The sequence below is a fragment of the Aquila chrysaetos genome, chromosome 2 (genome assembly GCF_900496995.4).
Source record: "Aquila chrysaetos chrysaetos chromosome 2, bAquChr1.4, whole genome shotgun sequence".
Lineage (NCBI taxonomy): Eukaryota > Metazoa > Chordata > Aves > Accipitriformes > Accipitridae > Aquila > Aquila chrysaetos.
Window position 1 is genome coordinate 57,786,656 of NC_044005.1, and position 20,700 is coordinate 57,807,355.

Here is a 20,700-nt window from a genome sequence, read left to right on the forward strand (position 1 = left end):
AGTTAAATCACAGGTACTAAATCTCTGGAATGTCAGTGCTATACCCACTTTCAGCCAAACCTTCAGTGCTCCTGATGATTTTTGCTTCTGCTAAGCCCAATTCATGCCGTTAAGTGTTCACATAATGCAAATAGTCATCAGCTATGTGGGGTTTTTGCCTCTTGCAGGTTTTTACACCCTCTGTCTTCTAGAGTTTCTAACAATAATCTCTCTGTGCCAACAATTTCAAAGTTTCTGCCACAGAGGAGAAATGTGCTTTTTGTCATCATTCTGCATCCAGAACTCACCATTCTCACTGCCAGGGATTTTATGGAGTAGGATCTTCACAAAGCCAGATGCTTTACATCAAAAGGACCAACACCACTAAGGATCCCTACCGCAGAAGCTTTGCATTAGTCTGATCATCCTTCCTGCCAACATCAATGGGAAAATTCCCACTTATTTCTGTAGAAGCAGGCTCCCACAGACAGAGAAAAAACACAAAGCATGTACAGCTGCTTCCTACTGTCAGTAAAATTGAAGAGGTTCCTTTTCAGGGGGTAGCAGAATCCACCACAAAAGCTGCATTCAGAAAATCACAAGTATTCTCTTCTAACATAAAATACGACACCTTAGTGAAAATATATTGCAGGCCTTTGGAAAAGTAAAAGGGACAAATAAACTATTTAACCTTTTTGTTTGAAAACCTCAGGCATGAACTGCAACCTTTCATTTCACCTTAATGCTACCAAAGTGGTCTGAATCCCAAGGCAAAAGCAAACTCTTGAACCGGAAAGAAAGCGAGCCCAAAACACTGAGCAAAACCAAACCCCAGCATATACGAGATAAGTAAACCCTGGTGCTTCTCCACATGACCCCCTTGATTGCCTCTCTGCCAGGGATGCTGCTCTCCAGCCATGAAGCCAGAGAGCGCCCACAGCAGGTCCATGCCCAGCTGGGGAATACTCCTCGCCCATTAGCACCAGTTGCTCAGAGCGTGGCTGATGTACGAGGTGACAGCAGGACCTGCGGTCCCACGCACACCCCCCGGGCAAGCCCAGGGGCTCTCAGCAGGGACTGCAGACAGGTAGCCCAGCCTCAGCCTCTTCTGCCTGGCTCACAACTCTCCCTGTGGTCTTCAGAGGGGAAAGACTCAGTTCGCTGGAGGGTGCTCAGGAAAAGCATGCAAAGCATCATCTTTGTCTAGATTTTGATTGATTGATTTTTCTCACAGGTACCAGCATAAATGTGCAATTAAATGGTCCCCTTGCGAGTCAGAGCATTTTAGATATTGAAGGGAATGCAATTTAAAAAAAAATTGAATAAAGAGGATTTTTTTGGTCATCCCCTTCCTCTTCCAACACTTCAGTAGAAACATTAGTTACAAAACCTCAAGCAGTGGGAGAGGAACTAAAGAGGACACAACACTGGAAGGCACGCTGATAGCGGATGAAACGTTCATCCCTGTATAGGAACTTCAGAAGAAATCTTAAACTGTGGAGGAAGAGGTATGGGCTAAAAAACTACTAGCAGCAGAAAGAAGTCCTTAATAGAAGGTGAAGGAAATGTAATTTCAGTGTAAGTCGATGCCAGGTGATGCTGCCCAGTTACTGGAGGGAACTTCCAGGACGGTGAAGAAGGTAGGGGATAGGTGCGGGGCGGGGGAAGCATCTCCAGACAAAAATCCCCACCAACGCTTTTCCCTCGCACAGTGACACAAGCAGCTTACCACTGGTAGAATCTGCTCTACGAGCGGTTCAGCAGAGATCTGCACAATGCTCCCCTGGTGAGGACCAGGGCAGGGAGGTGCCGCTGGCAGAAGGTGTGAAAACCAGCAGGTCAAAAATGTACGTGGGTTCTGGAAATGCCGAAGCCAGTCTCTTCTCTGGGAGATGTGGTGGGACTTCTACAGAGTCCCTCCAGTGCTGCACAGCTCATAACTAAGACTCAGCAGCTGTATCTTAGGTTATCTGTGTGAACATGCACATGCTCATGCCCTGAATGGTCACAAGGCAGAATCTCACCCAGCAAGAAACACCCAGACTCTGGTCAGGCAATACGGGAAGGCAGAGCCCCTGTAGGTTGGCACAGGTCCTTTGACAAGCGATTGCTTGAAGATGAACTTGGAGCATTGTCTGTTTCATGCCACCATTTTCTTCCAGGTAAGTACTCATTCCCCCTACGACACTGCTACTCACTTCTTCAGAGGAGTAAGTGGTTTCTGAGAAAGGAGCAGCTGGCACTTCCCTCTGGACTACATCCCTCTGGAGGGGCGAGTGCTGATGCAGGCTGCGTCAGCTGCAAGTCCCCGTTGCGAACACTAGTGACCAGTGCTAGCAATGGCTCTCGCCTTGTTGCTCTGCGGAGGCAGGTGACTGCACAAGGCTTTGAGGGCAAGCCCGTGTTGCTGAGGACGCAGACTCTGGCCTCACCTCCTCTTCCACCCCCTAGGCTTCTGGGCAAAGAGTAGGGAGAACTTCACCTCGGGGTAGTAAAAAGCAGTCTAACAATTTTACGGCGTCCCTTTAATTTGTGCACTCTTCTGCTCTCACCTCTATGCTTTCACACAGAAAGATAGCTTCTAGCTTTCTTGGCTGTGACAAACTGTGAAGATGAACATGGTGACTGTTGTTAAAAGTTTTAGGGACAACTTGCCCAAAGGTATTTGGGAATCTAGCTTTTAAATCCTATTCAGTGTAAGTTTAAATCTTTAAGCACCTCTTTGGCTTTAGCCCTACAACTTCAACAGGGAAGCCAACAACATTTTGAGTAATCACCTGTTCTTTCAACTTTGTATTCTTACTTCTATGAAAGAAAATGTTGCAAATAACTAGATTGTGCTTTTTATTTAGATAGATAATGAGAAAGTCTGTGTTATGCACAAGTGACTAAAAAAGAAGGATTTTAAATATTTGGCATTTGTAGTTCTGAATGTAATCTGCATTAGAAACACCCATCCAGACAGGTAGACACAATTACAAGCAGACATTAGATTTAGGCATGCATGTAAAACACAGAAGCTTTCACTGTTTGTAGCCTGATTGACATAGATGACCATGCAACTCAGCTCACAAAACATCTGTGTCAATCCACTTTCTCTTTCCCATTGAGCTTACCTCTGTGCAGCTCTCTGCAGATGTGATTAGTCATGTGTGCTTGGGAGAGGAAGATCACTTGGTAACAGCAAGGTCAGTGGGTGCATATGCTATTTGTTTCTGTGGTCACTCCACAGGTTCCTCAATGCACCCAAAAATAACACCCTCTGGGTCTAGCCATGTTCAGCAGAGCATACAAAACAAAGTCGGGTAATACTTGAATAGGCTTCTGCAACTAAACTCACTAAACCCCACCTGTTATGAAATGGGGAATTTAGATGCTAATGATTACCTCAGCATGGTGCTGGAGACAGAGGAACAGCAGTTATTAGTTACCTTTCACTCAGAAAGAAAAAAAAAAAAAAAAAAAAAGAAGTTTCCTTCCTTGCAAGTGTAGATACCTTCACAAACTGTTAGGGACTAACCTTTCTTTAGGAGAAAAAGGGAGAGGAGAGGAACAAAGTGATCAATCCGTTCCCCTCCCTAACACTGTGTGGTATCCGTGATGCCCACTGCCAATTCCCCCAGCTGTGTGTTTGTGGGATCGCAGGGGAAGAAGGAGAATAACCCAGGGCTCACCATGGGTTTAGCATGGGTTAAACAACTTCAGCTTCGCAATGCTCTCTTGCCTGTAATTTAGTACATTGAGCCAGATATCTCATGAAAGAAAAGAGCTTCCAGTTTCAAAAGCTTTACTGGAGTGCTGTTTCTTGGGAGATTTCTATTGACACTAAGATCCCACTGAAAGCAGCTGAGGATCTCCTTGTTCCAAACAGAAAAAGGTGTTCCAAAAGGAAAAATACTCTATTAAGTATCCAAAGAATCTTATAGTCCATGTGTTCACCCAGCTCTCAAGACTAATATTGGAAAAGGGCAAATAATTTGGGATTTCACACATGTGCTTTTCCTCAGCCACATATGATAATAAAAACCTCAAGGCTTCAGTCTGCTTATAAGGCTACATAGCAGAAGTAAAACAACAACAAAAAAAAACTAAACCCAAAACTATTCACTGTATATATCCTGGGGAAACAGCACTTGCACAATTTAAAATTGCTGGTCTAATGCTTCCTCAGAGCCTCAAATGGAAAAGTTATGAATATCTCCTACTCCTAATAAAATCCCACTTAAAACGTTGATATGAAATGACTCTATTCCATGCTAGCAAAGCATACCCAGTCTACGAAGGACTTTGAGGTCTATGGAAACAAGGAGTTGAACATAATACAAAACAGCTGTAAAACACTAAAAGAGGTAGGCTTCTAAATGAAAATTATTATTTTCATTTTTTAAAAAGTGATTAGTTACCCCGGGCATGCAACTTGGCATTTGGATGAGGCTGAATTTTTCCAGGCAGATTTCTCAAATAGCCCCAAGAAGCACAGGTCATTTTGTGATGGCAGCAAATTTGGGTGCCCCATAAACAGCTAGAGATCAAAATCTTAAGCACCCTTATTTCTTAGGAAGCCTGATGCAGGAAAAGGTAGTTGGAGAAGAACGAAATCTTAAAAGCCCATCTGAACATCCCATGAGACACATATTTGTACAGTCAGAGTAAGAATCTAATTTGCCCTCAGATTAGTCACACACTGAATGTGTCCCTGCCAGTGCCCAAGGGCTCGCCTTGCGGAGTGTATCTCAAGTATGGGACAGTGATCCGTACTGCCGAGGCACTGCATGCCAAACGGCCCTCCTCCTTTGCACCTCTACAGCAGATTCTTGAGCAGCACCGCAAAAGGCACCACTGCACAGAAGGAAAGCCAAAGACATGAAGCAATTACCTCTTTTTCCTCAAGGCCACACGATTCTCAAGATAGCTACTGTTATTGCACCATCAGTTATAAGCTCCTACGCAGGAGGTTAACGGCAGCTAACTCCCTTCATGCTTAACAGCGAGAACTGTTTCACAGAAATGGATAATCTTTACCATTTCTCCACCAGTTTCCATTTACAGTTTATAAATCGGTAGGCAGTCTTAACTCCTATCTGCAGATTTGTCTTCACACAGCTTTGCCTATAAACAGTCACCTCATTCTCTTCAGCAATCAGATTTTTTTTCTAGTTAGGAGTTGCTGCTCCAGCTTCATCATGTCTTGCTCTGCAGTCACTCCAGAAGAAGTAAGCTAGAGATATACAATTAATTCAGATATTCACCATGTGCCATGAGATCAGAGCTTTTATTCCAGTGCTTCCTGTTCACTTCTACCCCCTCCAAGTCCACCATTACATGTAGTTACTATGACTTGCTCAACAGTCAGCAATAGAGCTGTGTGTAGGATGGCAACTCTACAGAAATGATCCCTGATGCACTTCACTTTCTCCAGTGAAGTAAGTACAAGTGGTTTCTTTGGAACATTTGTTCATGGTGTCCACAGTGGACATTGCAACGCAAATCAGCTTTAGGATTTTCTACAGGAAGTAAGTCATCTGCAACTGGAAAGTCACACGCTTACATCTGAAATAGTGCTACAGTTATGCCAATGGATAGCCGAGAGGCAACTCTGCACAAGTGGTACTGCGTGGGAAGGAGACAGTTTAGTGTTTGGTAGGGGTGACAGAGTGACATCTCGTAGACCAAAGCCTCTCACTTGAGCACAGAAGAGTTACAGTAGAGGGCTACCACACAGGAAGGAACATCTTTAAGCATGAGTAAGTATAACTCAGAATATTACTATTTCAACACATCAGCTGGACTTCACAGGACTAAGCATACTGATGTCAGCTTCTACTTAACAGTTAATATAGGCACCTGCAAAACCATGTTCACCACCACTTTACTAAACCATGTGATGACACAGTACTATTTCCAGGTAGGGACAAGACCTTAGTTACTGTAACAGCTCTGTGTCCAGATTTTGCTAAGGTAGTTCATCAGTATCCTGCGGTACTTCATGTTTATCAGAAGTTGGCTAGATTATTAATAGACTCATGTAATGCAAGCTGTGGAGTCATTTATTTTCAAGATGGAAAATACGCAAGGAATCTCCTCATAAATAAGGTTTTAGGTGGTTGGTGGTTTTTTGGTTTTTGTTTTGTTTTGTTTTGGTTTTTTTTACTTATTCTAATTTTACATAATAGTATTCAAATAAATGGGAAAGGGCATTCATGATTGAATGTTTTAAGGAAAGAACATATCAGGATGTGTAGGACTGTCAATATCAGAGAAAAGAATGGTGGCAAAGTTGGGCTAGCTTTAGATTTGCTTCCTTTTTCCTAGCTCCAAATGAGGCTAGGAAACGGGAGACTTGCAGAATCTTCTTTGGCTGCTAATTCATGCAGGAATAAAAATGGAACACTATCTGGGAAAAAACCCCAACCAGCTGTACTTCTTTGGGATCAAGGAAAGCACAAAACATGAGAAAAATGCTAATTCTTGATAAACACAAACAACATGACACTCTGCATTACAGCAAACTTTAGGGAAAGGACAGTTAGAATTCACTTTTAAAAGACCAAGCTTCTAACTCATCAATAACATTAGATCCGTCAGAAAGAGGTACACAGCTGTGATTCTTCATGGTTTATCTGTTTGAAAGAATTAGCTCTCTGAAGTATTGCTTTCATTGAAACAGTTTTCATTGCAAAGACTTTCGTGACTTGGCAATCTGAAGTATTTGGAGACTGTGTCAGTAATTCAAATACACGCATCAGACCATTTCCTTCCTTATACCAGCTGTCCAAAAGGTTTTGGGAAAGTGATACTTGCTTCTTCCCCAAACATCCAATAATACAGAGCAGACATGCAGAAATACAGATATTTTGTACAGGGTACAAGCATGAAAGTGAAACAGGAAGGGAAGAACAGAAAAGCAGACAGATCTAAGATTCAAGAGAGCTCTCCAAAGAAAGCTAGTTTTTATGGCACATAGGCTGAAGAAGTTACCTCCTTTGGTTTGCATTGCAGCAGCATAGTTAGGCCTGACCTGAGATGATGTCCTTGTCAGTTTTCCTATGGACCATGCAGATATTAAAAATAATAATTAAAAAAAAATTTCAGGTGAGTTCAGCACAGGAAGGGAAGTAGTGCTCCTCAGGCCTCAGACACTGAATTCACAATCTCAATTCAGTCAGGATGAAGGCAGCACACTCCTTCGCACTTTGGCTAGCATGAGAAAGGAGAGAGGCAGAAGCAACGGTCGCATTCCCTGAGCTGGGATGAGGGGATGTGACTGCCTCAAGAACAATGCTGTTGGGCTCCAGAGAAGTTACATCAGCCACCTCTGAGGTTGTCACTTATTTATGGGCTCTTAAGTGAGATTAGAAGTCATGGGGGAAAGGAAATAGACACCTTCCACCCCCCAAACTGACAGGATTTAGGGGTTTCTTAGTGAAAATAGCCTCACCATCACTGTGCCAAATTAGACAGAAATGGAATTAAAAACATGAACGTCAACAGTGAGGTATCTGGAATTAGAAACCAAGACCCGCCCGGTTCTCAGGCCTTAATGTCTTAATTCAAACAACTTCAGGAAGAATCTTTTGTGCATCTCTCCTAGGAGCCATCACAATGAAGTCAGTGACTATGAGAAAGCAGATGATGAAATCATTAATATAGTATGTACACACACACACTCACAAACACAAATTCCTTGGAAATAAATCTCAATTTTAGAACCAAATAAGGATGAGAAATGACACTAAAAGGTACAGAAAATGTTCATCTGCACTAAGGTAATTTCTGTTCATCTTGATCCACACGCAATGAAGAGATACGTTCAACTGAGCAGATGCTCTTGATCGAATTTTATTTCCTGTATTCCTCACGGGGATGTATAATGGGGCAAACCCAAAGAGAATCTGTGGCTGAAGAGAAGCACAAGCCCTCCAGCTACTTCATGGTGCTGCGTTTTCCCTCTGGACCAGGACCAGGCATGCCAGGTTCAGTAGGCAAGCAGGATGGTCAGCCATGGTATCCCAGACCCAGAGGTACTCACTGCTGTGCTGAGGTTCCTGGAGCTCGTGACATGGAGCAGGACAGGGCTCCCACTGTGACAAGAACCTCATGCACGAAACTTCATGAGCTGGAGACCTGATCGGTTAAGACCAATGTTTTTCAATGTGCAAAGAACAAGCTGTAAACTAGGAAAATATTCTGATCACCTTATGGACAGGACTACCAGCTCAGCACAAAATTTACTGTGTTTCAGGTTGCCCACTAGAGGTATTCTATCTACAGTCAAGAATTTGTCTCAGTCCTGATACTAACCTTTTTCAAAGTGATAACGAGGAAAAAAAAAAATATTTCCAGGGCAGTAGGTAATTTTTGTGTTCATGCAAAGCTCTTCCTTTGGCCATCAAAAATGCCTACCAGGTTATTCTGTTTGCTTTTTAGGCTACATACAATAGCTTAACATTCAAACTGATACACCTTCTCTGTACAGCTTTAGTTTGGTGCATTGACAGAGTGAGAGGGTTCCTATTTTACAAGCACTGCCTAGCCGAGCTGTCACACAAAGCAAGCAGTGTAGCAAGAATGACTAATGAATAAATCTCAAAAAAAAAGGGATGTAAAAGGATGTTTACAGATTTCCACATGGATGTGGTCTATTATGAAGCTATAACTTCCTATCTATTGAGTGTTTACTAGAAAGGCTGAGAATTAAGGTAGAGTCTTTTGTGGACAGGAAATGATCCAAGGAAAATTAAACAGATACAGCAATTCACCATCAAAATGGGAGGAAACACTTTAACCGCTAAATAACCAAAAGCTTACATGGTACTAGAATACTATTTAAAATTAGGAATAAAGATTTCTATTAGGCATGTACTTCCTCAAGACCTTGTATGAGACTTTATCCAGCCCTCCTTTACTTGATCAGATGGCTATAAGTTCCAATGGGAGTTTGACACATTAACAACTATAGGATTAGATACATGTATAATTAAACACAAAAACACATGATCTGATATGTATGTTTTAAAAGCCTATTCATTTTAAGCACGATTGATGAGATATCCAGAGATACATCCACACTTAAAAAAAAAAAAAAAAAAAAAAAAGCATTACACACCCATACATGAACAGAGAACTTACAGGAAATAATATGCAGTAATATTTCAACCCTAGGCTCGCACCAAATGGTCAAAACACCACTTAATTTTTTCCTGTAAAAATGTCATGAGCTGCTTTAATATAAACAGACAGCACTGAGCTTGGGGAAGAAAGATATAATCCAGCAAGATTATATATTTAAAATTTCAATCTCTGTTTTATCAATTACAACCTAATCTAGATTTCGAACAGCAGAGTGATATGTTACGTGTGGCAATTTGAATCTGAATTCCACAGGAAAGGCACTTCCCATCTGCAGCTGAGCTCTCGGTACACACCCAAAGGCTTCGTTCGAAATCTGCTCTTCAGCAGCCAGCAATAGCACTGCACATGTAGCCATGCATGCAGCGAACACAAAGAGCTGTTAACTATTCATGATAAAGAGAACCTAGCACATGAAAAGGGACTGAAAATGGTTACATGCAGCCATAGGTGCACTGCTTTTACAGAAGTACCCTAAAAGAATACCACAGAAGGGCCTTTTCACCAAAGAAATTGCACTGTCAATGCCTGGTTCAAGTCCCACTGATGTCAAATTAAGGTCTGTCCATTAACTTCAGCAAGTTCCCCATCAATCTCCAGATTTTTGTTATTAAAATAGGATGACAAAGAATCTAGGCCTAGCTTATAGCCGAGGCTGGCAGTTTTATCACCCTGCAACACGTAACTGCCTGCATCAAATCTTACATCGTCACAGGAGGGTTTATAGCCCTCAGTGCTGCGAAGGAAGCTCCACGCAGGAGTGGAGTATCACTGGTTCTGAACTGGATACGAGGCAGTTGTTAATGGTGCTGCTTTGATTTCCAGCTCCTGTATTACGTTCATACAAGCATAAGTTCATCATATGTGCGAGCATTGTGTAGGTCCTGTTACCTAGCAGGCATATATTTTTGGCCAAATTACTAAACTGTAAAATAATTTAAAAATATGCTAGCAAAATTATTTTTCATTAACAATCACTGGACAGGGCATCAGAATATTCTGGGGAAAGAAAAAAAGGAAAAGGTTTCATTTTCACTCTCATTTCCATCCTTCCTCTTGTCACTCCAGAGCTAAGTAGTGTTAAGTTTTTGGCTTCCTTACCACAACAAAGCTGAGACTCCTCTATGTTTTCACCTAGATAAATGTCAGCTCGACACATTACCAAGGAATGAAACTTGTGCTATCCAATTATATTCAGAAAGGCAATAAAAAAATATAAAATCAGGTTTTGATTTCAGATCACTGACACTACAAAACAGTGCAAATGAAAGAAAACCAAGTATCTAGTTACTTTGGGGTTATTTTAAAAAGGGGCTCAATCTTAAAGTTACACATCCAGCATGGTCAGAGACCAACAAACAGTGGCAGCTCAGGAGAAGTGAGCGATTAGATTGTGAATCTATATATTGTAAATGATGAGAGATGCAAGTTTATCTAGGAGTTTCAAGTGTCATGGCCATTTGGAATTGAACTGAACATGAATACAAAGACAACTACAGTCCTTACCCAGATTAATCAGGAAACATTGTTTACTACGAGGGAAGAATATGGCCTCCTTCAAACAAACCCTCTGTCCTAAAATGCAGATTGCACTAGCATGACTACAAGGAAAATGTTTAACACAGACTTCTTTGTATATGGAAACATAATCTGTGCAGCCCAAATATCATGAACCTTGGGCCAGAAGTACCACTTTATGCTCCCAAATGCTACGTAATAACTTGTGGTAGCTTGTAAACTTCTACTAGAAGGTGCGTATCGTTTGTTAGCTATCCACAAGCATACTTTTATCCTGTGTTATAGTTGCAGGGTAGCATGGAGTTACCCAAGGCAAAGGCCTGAGCATTTATACAGCAGCTGCTGCTCAGAAACCCACAAGCTGCAAGCCATGTACCCCAACTTACCCCATACTGACTTGTTTCCTCTTAATGCCTTGTTTCTCTTAAGTGGATAGTGCTCCCAACACTCATTTAATGGGGGCAACACTAAATAAAGGTTGTGTTGAAAACACCTTTAAAAACTTTTGCAACTGATTTTTTTTTTTTTTTTTTTTTTGCACACATGCACTCTTGGCAAATATCTTAGAAGTTAATTTCCCAGTTGGAAGTACACAAAAAGGACGAAACTGTACTCATTAGGATACACAGAAAGAAAGCAAAAAATCAAAAGTTTCATGCATGCTTAACAGAAAATTTTGAATTGTTCTTCATCTCACTGGTCAAATTTAAAAATAAAATTATATTGACTCATTAGAACTCAGATTCAGAAACAAACCATTTAAAAGTACTTTAAAGGTTAAAAATAAGGTTTTAGACTCATACTAAAGATTTTTAAACTAAAAAGAGAAACCAAAATGAAAAAAAAAAATCCCAGAGGCTTTAATTAAACACCTGAAGTGCTAATTTCTAGAATAAAATAGAAAACCAGCTGGAAGCACTAATAAACATATTGCTAGATTAAAACTTATACGTCAACAACATAAAGGTAATCTCCAGTGTGGTTCTCCCCACAAAAGAAACAAAACAAATCCATCCACTAAGAAACTGCTACACACAACAGTTTTTGTCCTTGAAAAACTTACAAATGGTTATGTCGCACAAAAATGGGGCAATCTAGCAGTAATTTTGGCAAAGGCAATGCCTCTGAAGTTGTGGCATTTCACATGCTTGCAGCCTGCAAGGCTCAGCTTAGCTTGCAAAAGACCAAGGTTGCATTCCCAGGCATAGAGAGAAGACTAGAAAAGCAACCCAAACCAATGAACTACTAGAGGTCAGATTGAATTAAGAGAAATCCTCCTGGCTTGTGCAATGAAATCTCACTGAGGCCCCAGAAGACATTTCCATGCTTACATTGACTGGTGAAGAAGTGAACAGAATTTAAATTTAATTTGGCCAAATCTAGCTCTGATTAGTGCTACTGAAACACACACAATAAATTACTGAATTGCTTCAGTAGCCAAGATGATTCCAGCTTTCTTATAGCTGCCGGTGACGTGTAGTAGAAGCAGAGACCTTCAGCAAATACTTGAGTTTGGTGGAAAACACTGTTTCCTTTCTATCAAAGCCGCACAAATTTGGTCTGAATAAATTCACAGGAGGAGGGGAGGAAGAAGCCGGTGGTGACACAGAGACACTGACTGAGAGGAAGAGTGAAAGCTGAGCTCCCCAATGTCCTAACGTGAACCACTAGATAAAAGGAGCCAATTCCGTCAAAGAGGCAAACACTTGCTGGAATTAAGCCCTTCGTTTTGTTTCCCAGGACTAGAGAGGCCTGAGGAATCTAAAAAAAATACAGACTGATGAGACCAGGACAAGGAATAAATCTTTACAAGAAAATTGGGGGGCAGGGAGGGAGAGCCCTTTCTCCAACATCAGGCACCACACCAGCCAGCCACATCTCTTGTCTCATTTTACAAACTAGTCATTAGCGTTGCACTAGTGTTCTCCTTCACAGCTACAGACTTTAATCTCTGAATCTGACCTGCCGCTGCCGCAAGCTCCACCGGCAGTTTGCACCTCGCGCAGGGTGGAACGAGCTTCCCTTCTGCACCGAGATACCAGTCCAAGCTCACTACACTATTTTACCATAAATTTTGTCTCCTCTGCCCAGCTGGCTTCCGAAGAGTTATGATATATAAGGCTACTGACAGAAGAGAGGCAGCGGGGGCTTATTCACCCATCTGTTTTAGTGTGGCTGCCTCAGCTCTGCCCTGGGCTGTCATGTCAGAGGACCTCATGCTTTCCCCTCCTTCCAGCTCGTCACACCCTCCACAGAGGAAGAGGAAGAGAAGGAGCCTCTTCTGTGGCTCTGGCCGCACGCCTCAGCACCAGCTGAGCCAAGCCATAACCACTCGCCTCATTTTAAGAGGGTAAAAAAATCAAAGAGCTAGCCCAAGGCAAGAGCCTGACAGCACCAAGGAGTACATTAGCAAGTGCATTGCTAGAATCTCCCTAACAATAAGAAGCTGAAGTGTCAGAACACAGACTTTACTCAGGCACCACACAAACACTACAAAATCAAGCGAAGAAAAATTCTGAAATAAGCTGTCTGAGGCAACATAATTTTTGTAATACTGTTTTCTGTATTATAAACCATAATGATACTTGTTTATAAAGTCGTCTGTTTCAAAAGTTTGAAGCGGTAGGTTTACACAAAATTTTCTTTCAGAAAGTGGAAGTCTGGCAATTTTGACCTGATTTTGCCATTTGCGTGGTGTCTGCAACACTGAATAAATAACCTGATGAAAGGAATCTCAGCTGAAGCCTATACTCTCTCATTTCCACTTCTTCGAGCTTATTCTGTAGCACTTCAGAGAGCTCCAAAACATCACAGTGTCTCTATCCTATAAAATACAGTACAGACACAGCTGCTCCTTGGGATTTCAAAAATAATTAAAGGCAAGATACAACAAAGGAAGCATGGAAGAAAGAAAAATGTGACAGAAGCAACACGAGTCTCTTGCAAACAAATACATGCACATTCAAGTCTGTTAAAAAGTGTACCTTTTTCCGTGTTACATGTTTATCTTAGCTACAAAGCTAATCTGATGGAATAACCCCAGAGCCCTTTTATTCCAAGAAAGCAACATGGCCAAAGTTTATCCATTTTGTTACAAATTTGCTACGTTTCAACACCCTCCCAGAATTTAAAGTCTTCCTGTTCTTTTAAAAAATTGTGGCAGGGATAACGTCTGATTAAAATTAAAAGAAATGCTGTGGTTTTGCTGAAAGTAGATTTAAATTTTACAGGATTAAGTTTACAACCACTGCTTGAGCTGTTCATTATTAGTGGCAATTCAGAAGCTTCCCGAGTTATATTAAGGAAAACACTACCAAACAAATAAACAGCAGCAGCAAGCCCAGCCAAATAAAAAAAGGAAGGGAAGGCAGATTACTTCACTGTAGGAGGAGCTGCCCTGACTTTCTGGAAGTCTAAAACCACCTGTAGTCTGTGCAGGAGCCAAAGAGGGCTCTGGTGGAAAGGTCTCACCCTCCCTGCACATCACTGCTTTAACCCGGAGACACCCAGAAGGGCGAGGGGACATAACCACGGAAACATTTAGGCATGGAAATCAGGTATCGCACATCACACACTTGCAGTGTCTGTCTGAACTCTGTTAATAACATATGCACCTGATAAGGCAGAGGTTGCTTCTCCCCCAGTACACTGGTGCTCCTCAGAGAGGTGAGCTCCAGGACCTCCGCACACTTCTTGGTACCTGGGTCCCAGCGAGCTGCAGCCGGGAAATGGCACTTCAGGCAACACAACTCTGAAAGGGAAACCCACAAACACTCCCCGTCCCCCCACGGCACGCTTACAAGACAAAACCACTTCTTACAGGAATTGCCTGTATGTCCCACAAAGGAGCCGACAGAGGCATGACAGATGACGGTCATCACCCCCCCAGTCTTCTCTTCCCCAGAGCAGAAAGTTACTTCTGAAGCACTTAAGTAATCACAAACAGAAAACAATAGGGTAACATCAGGCTGGAGATGGAATAATTCCTGCACAGATACCATACTAATGATTAAATATATTAACAAAAACATGTATTATTTATGGATGAAATGCATAACTTATCACCGCTACCGTCTAGAGCATTTACAGTTTCCAGAGTGAGGGAAATGCTTATGAAGCACAAGTAGTTTGTCATTTTATCAACAGCTCTCAAACCTCCAAAAATACTTTTTAACTACATCCATAAAAATTACAGACCACAGCCATGTTTGCCTTGTGATTACTTGAAAGCTAAATAAATCTTCTCTTTGAAGCAGAAACAAGGTTTTTGAAGTTTTTACCAAGTTTTTGGCCACAGATTTTATATATAACAGCACGGATTTAAAACTTATTATACCCCGACCAGGATTGTTTTTGGAAACACCCTGCTTGCTTCTTGGATGGGTTTCTGTTCAATTCAATCACAGTAATTGTACAGCTCTCATAGTACTCAGAACTAGTCAGGAAAACAAAGAATATTGCAGAAGTTTCCATTTATAGATCACTGGGCTACAGTTTAGTGATCTTGCAACCAGGAGTGGGAGAAGTCGTTCTCTTCTTTTCAGTATCACATGGCAGAAGCAATTAGAAACAGCCTCAAATTACATTAATTGTCTTTTCCTGATTTCATATATGTGTGTAGTTATATATACACGTATATATATATATATATATACACACACACTCTTATCTTAAGCCTTTAGATCACCCTCAAGTCCCCATTCTGAAAAACTAACACTACATTTACATCTTCAGTCCCATCTTTGCAATCAGAGACTTCATTAACTGCATGTATTCCCTGTGTTTTATTTGGAAAAACTACTTCAGGACCACATCAATCCTGAAGAAACAGAGGCCCAGATTAGCATCCCTTTCAGAAAAACCCATGTGAAGAGATGGCGCTTGACAACATCTGGCAGCTGCTGAACCATCCGGGCAGGTTAGCTGCTGGTGAAGGGAAGGTGGGACGTGACTTGTCTCATCTCTGGATATTGCAGTCCCTTAAGAGGGTCAAACTCAGGAAGAAGAGGCATTACGGAAATTAAGCTACAGTGGAAGGAATAAGTTTTCCTATAAGCAGGTAGCCTGCTGAAGTCACCATCATGAGAAATCAGTGGGCCAGGAACATAGGTCCATTTCTCTGTACTCTGTTATATGCAGCACAGCACCTAGCTCTGCTGTATTGCTGGTAATGGTGTTAGAAGGGTTATTAAACATCATGTGTAAGGTTTTATTACAGTCTAATTACAAAGGAGGTAAAAGAAGATTCTTTGTCTCCTCCCTGTCTCCTGTGGTATTAAAAATCCTTTCCAAAGCACCAGGATCTGGTTAAGTCAGAGACTAGCTACTGGATTTTTTGTGCCACAGGTATGACCCAGGTGTAGTAACTCTGGCTTCTGTTTAATATGGAGGAGGAAAAAAAAAAAAAAAAAGGCTGTGCGATGGTACCAGCAGAAAAGGAAGAAATGGCTCAAACAGAATTCTAACATGCAAATTTAAAATCCCAAACCTTAAGGAAAAAAAAGCACCAATTTACATTTTGGGGTACCTGTAGCTTCCCAACATGGTGCTCTTCATTGCTCAGGAAACCTTTGCAACTCTGTAGACCTTTTGTGCTGAAGTTGTACGCACTGAGTTCAGGCTGAGTTTTCTGAGGAGCTGCAGCCAAAACAACCCAGTCACTTCCAAGAATGTAGCTGGGCAAAAAAAAAGGAACCTTTTATTCAGAGAACACAGGGCATTGAAACTTGTCCCAGCGTAAATGCTTTTCGCTCCCCAGCTTGTGAGTACTTGAACTTGGAATCCCGAGGTGGCTCTTCCGCAGTGTTTTATCCACCGGTTCATATAAGTCAGGTGAAAAAAAAACATCGTCCTGACCACTGTTTTGCAAAACCTACTTATTTAAAATTAGGTATGAGGGAATGGATGGACAGTCTGCTAAATCGAGGGACAGAATTAAGACTTCAGTCATTTGATAAGCACAAGTTTCAACAGCACTTACTGGTACAAAAAGATAGTGTTGGGATGTGCAATACTTTCATCTCACAGATGTAACCAAGTTCAACCAAAGCCCATCAAGGACTCTTACCAGATGAAGTCTGAAGAGATACTTACTTGAAGGAGATGGGAGAAATATTTAAACTTCTATCATGGTCCATGTAATTTTCTTGAGAAACTTTTGTTTCTACTCATCAAGGATACGAAGTCTATCTATAAAATATACAGTGTTCTACAGCTTCTTCCCTTCCATTCAAAAAGGCTGGTTCTCATTTTAATACAAAGCAGAATTAAACTGCAATCTCAGCTTAGCATTAATGGGGACAGCAAATATAGCACCCTAAGACAGAGTGCCTATAACATACATAACTTATCTGTACAGAACAAACTGGCAGAGCAGTTACATCTTTAGCAAACCAGACTCAATATAAAAAGGATTTACTTGCATGCAAGAACATTTGCAGTGTCTATGCAGTTTTACTTTGAACAGATTTAACATTTAACTAGTTCAACCACATTAATCCTTGAGCTCCAGACTCCTGGAAAAGTATTTATCATTTTTCATTTAGAACTAAAAATGACATTTGCAGCAACAAAAGGTGGAATTTCAAAGAAATGTATGCAAATTTTAAAACATCACTATCTAACTAAATATGAAAACCTCCCAACTTTCTCAAAAAAGTAAGACTCATAGCAAAACTATACTTCTCTCATTTATATCAGAATGAGTTTTAAGCTTTAAAAGCCAGAACTTGGTGCAGCTTTTTCTTAGATAGGAAAGCCCATCATTTTTGAAGTGTCCCAATTGCAAAGGCTAAATTGCAGCAGTAATGATGAAATACTCCAGTCAGAAGGAGCTTTAGATTGAAAATTTAAATGAGAAGTCAACTCAGTGCAGTTACTGATAATGCAAGTTAATTAAGAGCATTTTTGAACATTTGTCCTATTTCTTCACTGTGATTTCCAGGTTCGCTAAAGAGTTTCCTATTGTGCTGCACACCACGCTCCAGGCTACAGCAATAGCTGCCCTTTATGCAACTCCTTTATTTGGTCCTTTGAATTTTAAAGTTTATCTTGAGATAAAGGCGTAGAGAAATGGATTAACGGAAAGTGTGTTTTACTGCCATTATGCTTGCTTTCCTAATGGAGATGGGCAGATGGGTGTTTGTATGGCTAAATCCATCTCCAGTTGTCTCCTATTCCCTTCCACTATTTACTGCCCCCTCCCCTCTGCTGCAGACCACAGCCTTCCAAACCCCCCCCCCAAATGCAAAACCCTCTCCCTCCAGATGTTAATCCAAGAAAGGAAAAGACCATGAAGCAATTGAGAACAAAGACAAGAGCCCTAAGCCTGTACTTCCCTCACCCCAAGCTAGTTAAAAAGATGCAGAAGTGTTTTGACATTTTACCATGTGTACATACAGACCAGCAGGCAGAGAGGTTGCCATCTTTTCTTATCCTGAGTAACTCCTATGTAAATCGCCATGGCACCTGGCCCGCAGTTCTGGTTCGGTGAAGTATAACTTGCTCTTCACCTTGATGTAACTTTGTCTTTCTCACAGAGGGAGACTCACACAACAGCTCCACCATCACTGTGGCTGGCAAAATTTCCTTGGAAGCCAAAGCATCCTCTCTGCTTTAGACAGACGTGACAGATAACTCTGCCTTCTACAACAGGGTCTGATTCTTCAAAAATAGCTCATGCATTGGTTTGCGAAACCGAGTCTTAAAGTGTGTCTCCTATCAGCTTCATCAGATCCCCCCCCCAATACACTGCAGCCCCAGTAAGTCCAGGTCTTCTCCCATTCCCTGGAGAGATGCAGGAGAAAGGAGGCTGTCTGCTGCTCCCCACGTGGAGAATCCCCATCCCTCTCCAGCAGGTAGTACTCTACCTGCCTGTCACTACCTCCCTCCAACAACTTGTCTTGAAAAACCATAGCAGCTTGAATGAGTCTCATCTGACTACTGGGCCTGAACTCAGATATTCCTTCACTGCCCAAATCTCTTCCCTCACACTTTACCCAAAGCACCTTTCTTTTTTCCTTTTTTTTTTTTTTTTTAATTTTACTCTCCCAAGCAGACCTCAGAAAAATCCCATGTACAGCAACTTTCACTCTCTGTACCACATTCAATTTGCATCTCCCAGATAAAAATTCTCATCCTTTCTCCCACCAGTTGAAACTTCTGCTGCCAACTCTCCTAGCCCTCTTAATCAAGCATGTTCATCAATGTACTTGCAAGTATTCACACTGCAAACATACATGCTTGGTAAAGCAAAGGTACACGTAGGAATAAGTTGCCGAACAGAATTACAACTTGAACTAGATATTAACCTCCCTCCTGCTTCTCTCTCCCCAGTTCAACCCCTCTCCAAGGGCTTGTATCCTCCTTCTGCCTGCAGCCACCTCTGTGCCTCTTTTTCTAAGCCGTTGTGTCCTCAGCTTGGTTCAGCCTTTCCATATCTCAGCATCTTCACCTCTCTCTCACCAGCCTCATGCTCAGACTAGGATAATGCAAAAACCATTTTCCCACTCTTTAAGGACAATCCAGGTAAAACAAAAAGTTCTGCCCTGCCACACCCCAAGCAGGCACATTCTGAAATATCAAAATGCGTACTACTACATTTAATTATAACACAACCAAACAGCTTTCTGGTCAATGAACTTACAGCATCTCTGGTGGTTTTGTTAAAAATTGGCTTCAGTCCACTCTCATCTGTATTACACAGTACTGCGGGTTTTATGCTTGTTTCAAGGGTATGTTTTTCGCTTCTGCCTTCTGCAGACTCTTTCCTGTCCTGGCTGTATTTTCTGTCTCTACCACCTCCTCCCTAGAACCTTTTCTCAACCTTTATTAAAAAAAACCCACCCATATTCTCCTCCTCACCTCACCCATGCTCAGACAGACACCCACTGAAACTCACAGGCTTGCTTGTGATCTGCCTGCTGCCCACTCTGCTTGAGAGCACTCCCAGGCAGCTCTGCTCCCCCAAGCTCCCTGTAACACACACTGCAGGGGGGAAGCAAGCCCACCTGGACACCGCTGCTCTTTCTCCTTTACCTTCGAAGAGCAGCACTCCACCAGAGTTATATTTCCTTTGAGAAAAGGGCTGGCTGCAGCTGTGCTTTCCCAGACAGGATCAGTCCACCCCAAGTAGAGAAACAGGTTTTATTTCCAACCAAATAAACAACCTCCACTGAGGATGGGAGGAGAGCAGCACAGAAAAGGAAATATTGCACACATACCATTTCTGGTAAATCTTTGTCAGTGGATCTTAATTTCTTCACTCCAAAGAAGCAAAGCCCACGCTACCAATCCACTTAAATGTTATTTTGTTTGCAAGAAACAGCATCTTCTTCCTCAGCGCTGATTTCCTGACTTTGGCAGACTCATAGAAGGGTTCAAAGTCCCTTTACTATCCACTTCCTTAGCAAGCATGAAGCTTTCCACTTAACCACTTCAGCTTTCTGTGAGCTGTAAAGATCAGGAGATATACTACTAAAATGCAATTTGCTTGCAAGTAGGCACAGAAAGGATAAAGTGGAATAAAAACCTGTAAGTAATGGTTATTTCAAGGCTCATGGCTGGTGCTAAGATCCCTCATTTTGTGGATAAATACTACTTTTTCTTCAAAGATTGAACAGCACAAGCAACATCTCCCCAGACTGTTCCACTAATGTCATTTTTTTCCCTGAACACAAAGTAAATCAATGTGGTTTTCACTTTGGTTCACTCCCTGACCTCTTCAACAGAGCAGTGGTCAGACACTCCAACTAGCCTAGGTTGCAGTGATTTTTGGGAGTGGAAACAGTACATTGTTATCGCAGGCCAGTGGATTGGTGGGGGAGAGGGCAAGGAGAAACATATACAGATAAATTGAAATCCCTTTTTTTAATCCTTCTTATCCTTAAAAGTGTTTGGAAATCATACAGACCTGGCATTTCCTTCTTGTAGGCTTCAGTGGAGTTTTGCAAGCAAGATTTTCATTGTACTGAGACACAACAAGATTGAAGTCTGGGCTTCATTGAGCTCCACAGGTAGAATGAAAGTGGTCTTAATAAAACAACAGATGGCAGATGGAAGAAGATTTCAGTTATT

The 20,700-nt window shown here is 41.7% G+C and overlaps 1 protein-coding gene across 10 annotated transcripts in view; it reads right to left on the minus strand.

Annotated features, from left to right (window-relative positions):
• Positions 1 to 20,700, minus strand: part of FYN (FYN proto-oncogene, Src family tyrosine kinase) — a 140,308-nt gene that overhangs the window by 97,140 nt on the left and 22,468 nt on the right. For 5 of the 10 annotated variants that reach the window (XM_041127478.1, XM_030033799.2, XM_030033847.2 and 2 more), the window contains exon 2: positions 16,154 to 16,301. The exons of 2 other annotated variants lie outside the window; for them this stretch is intronic. The gene's annotated coding sequence lies outside the window, so the exon portion shown is untranslated. Of the gene's footprint in view, positions 1 to 14,240; positions 14,329 to 16,141; positions 16,302 to 20,700 lie in introns of those variants that run through there. 3 more of the 10 variants (XM_041127481.1, XM_030033810.2, XM_041127475.1) reach the window with 2 other exon arrangements.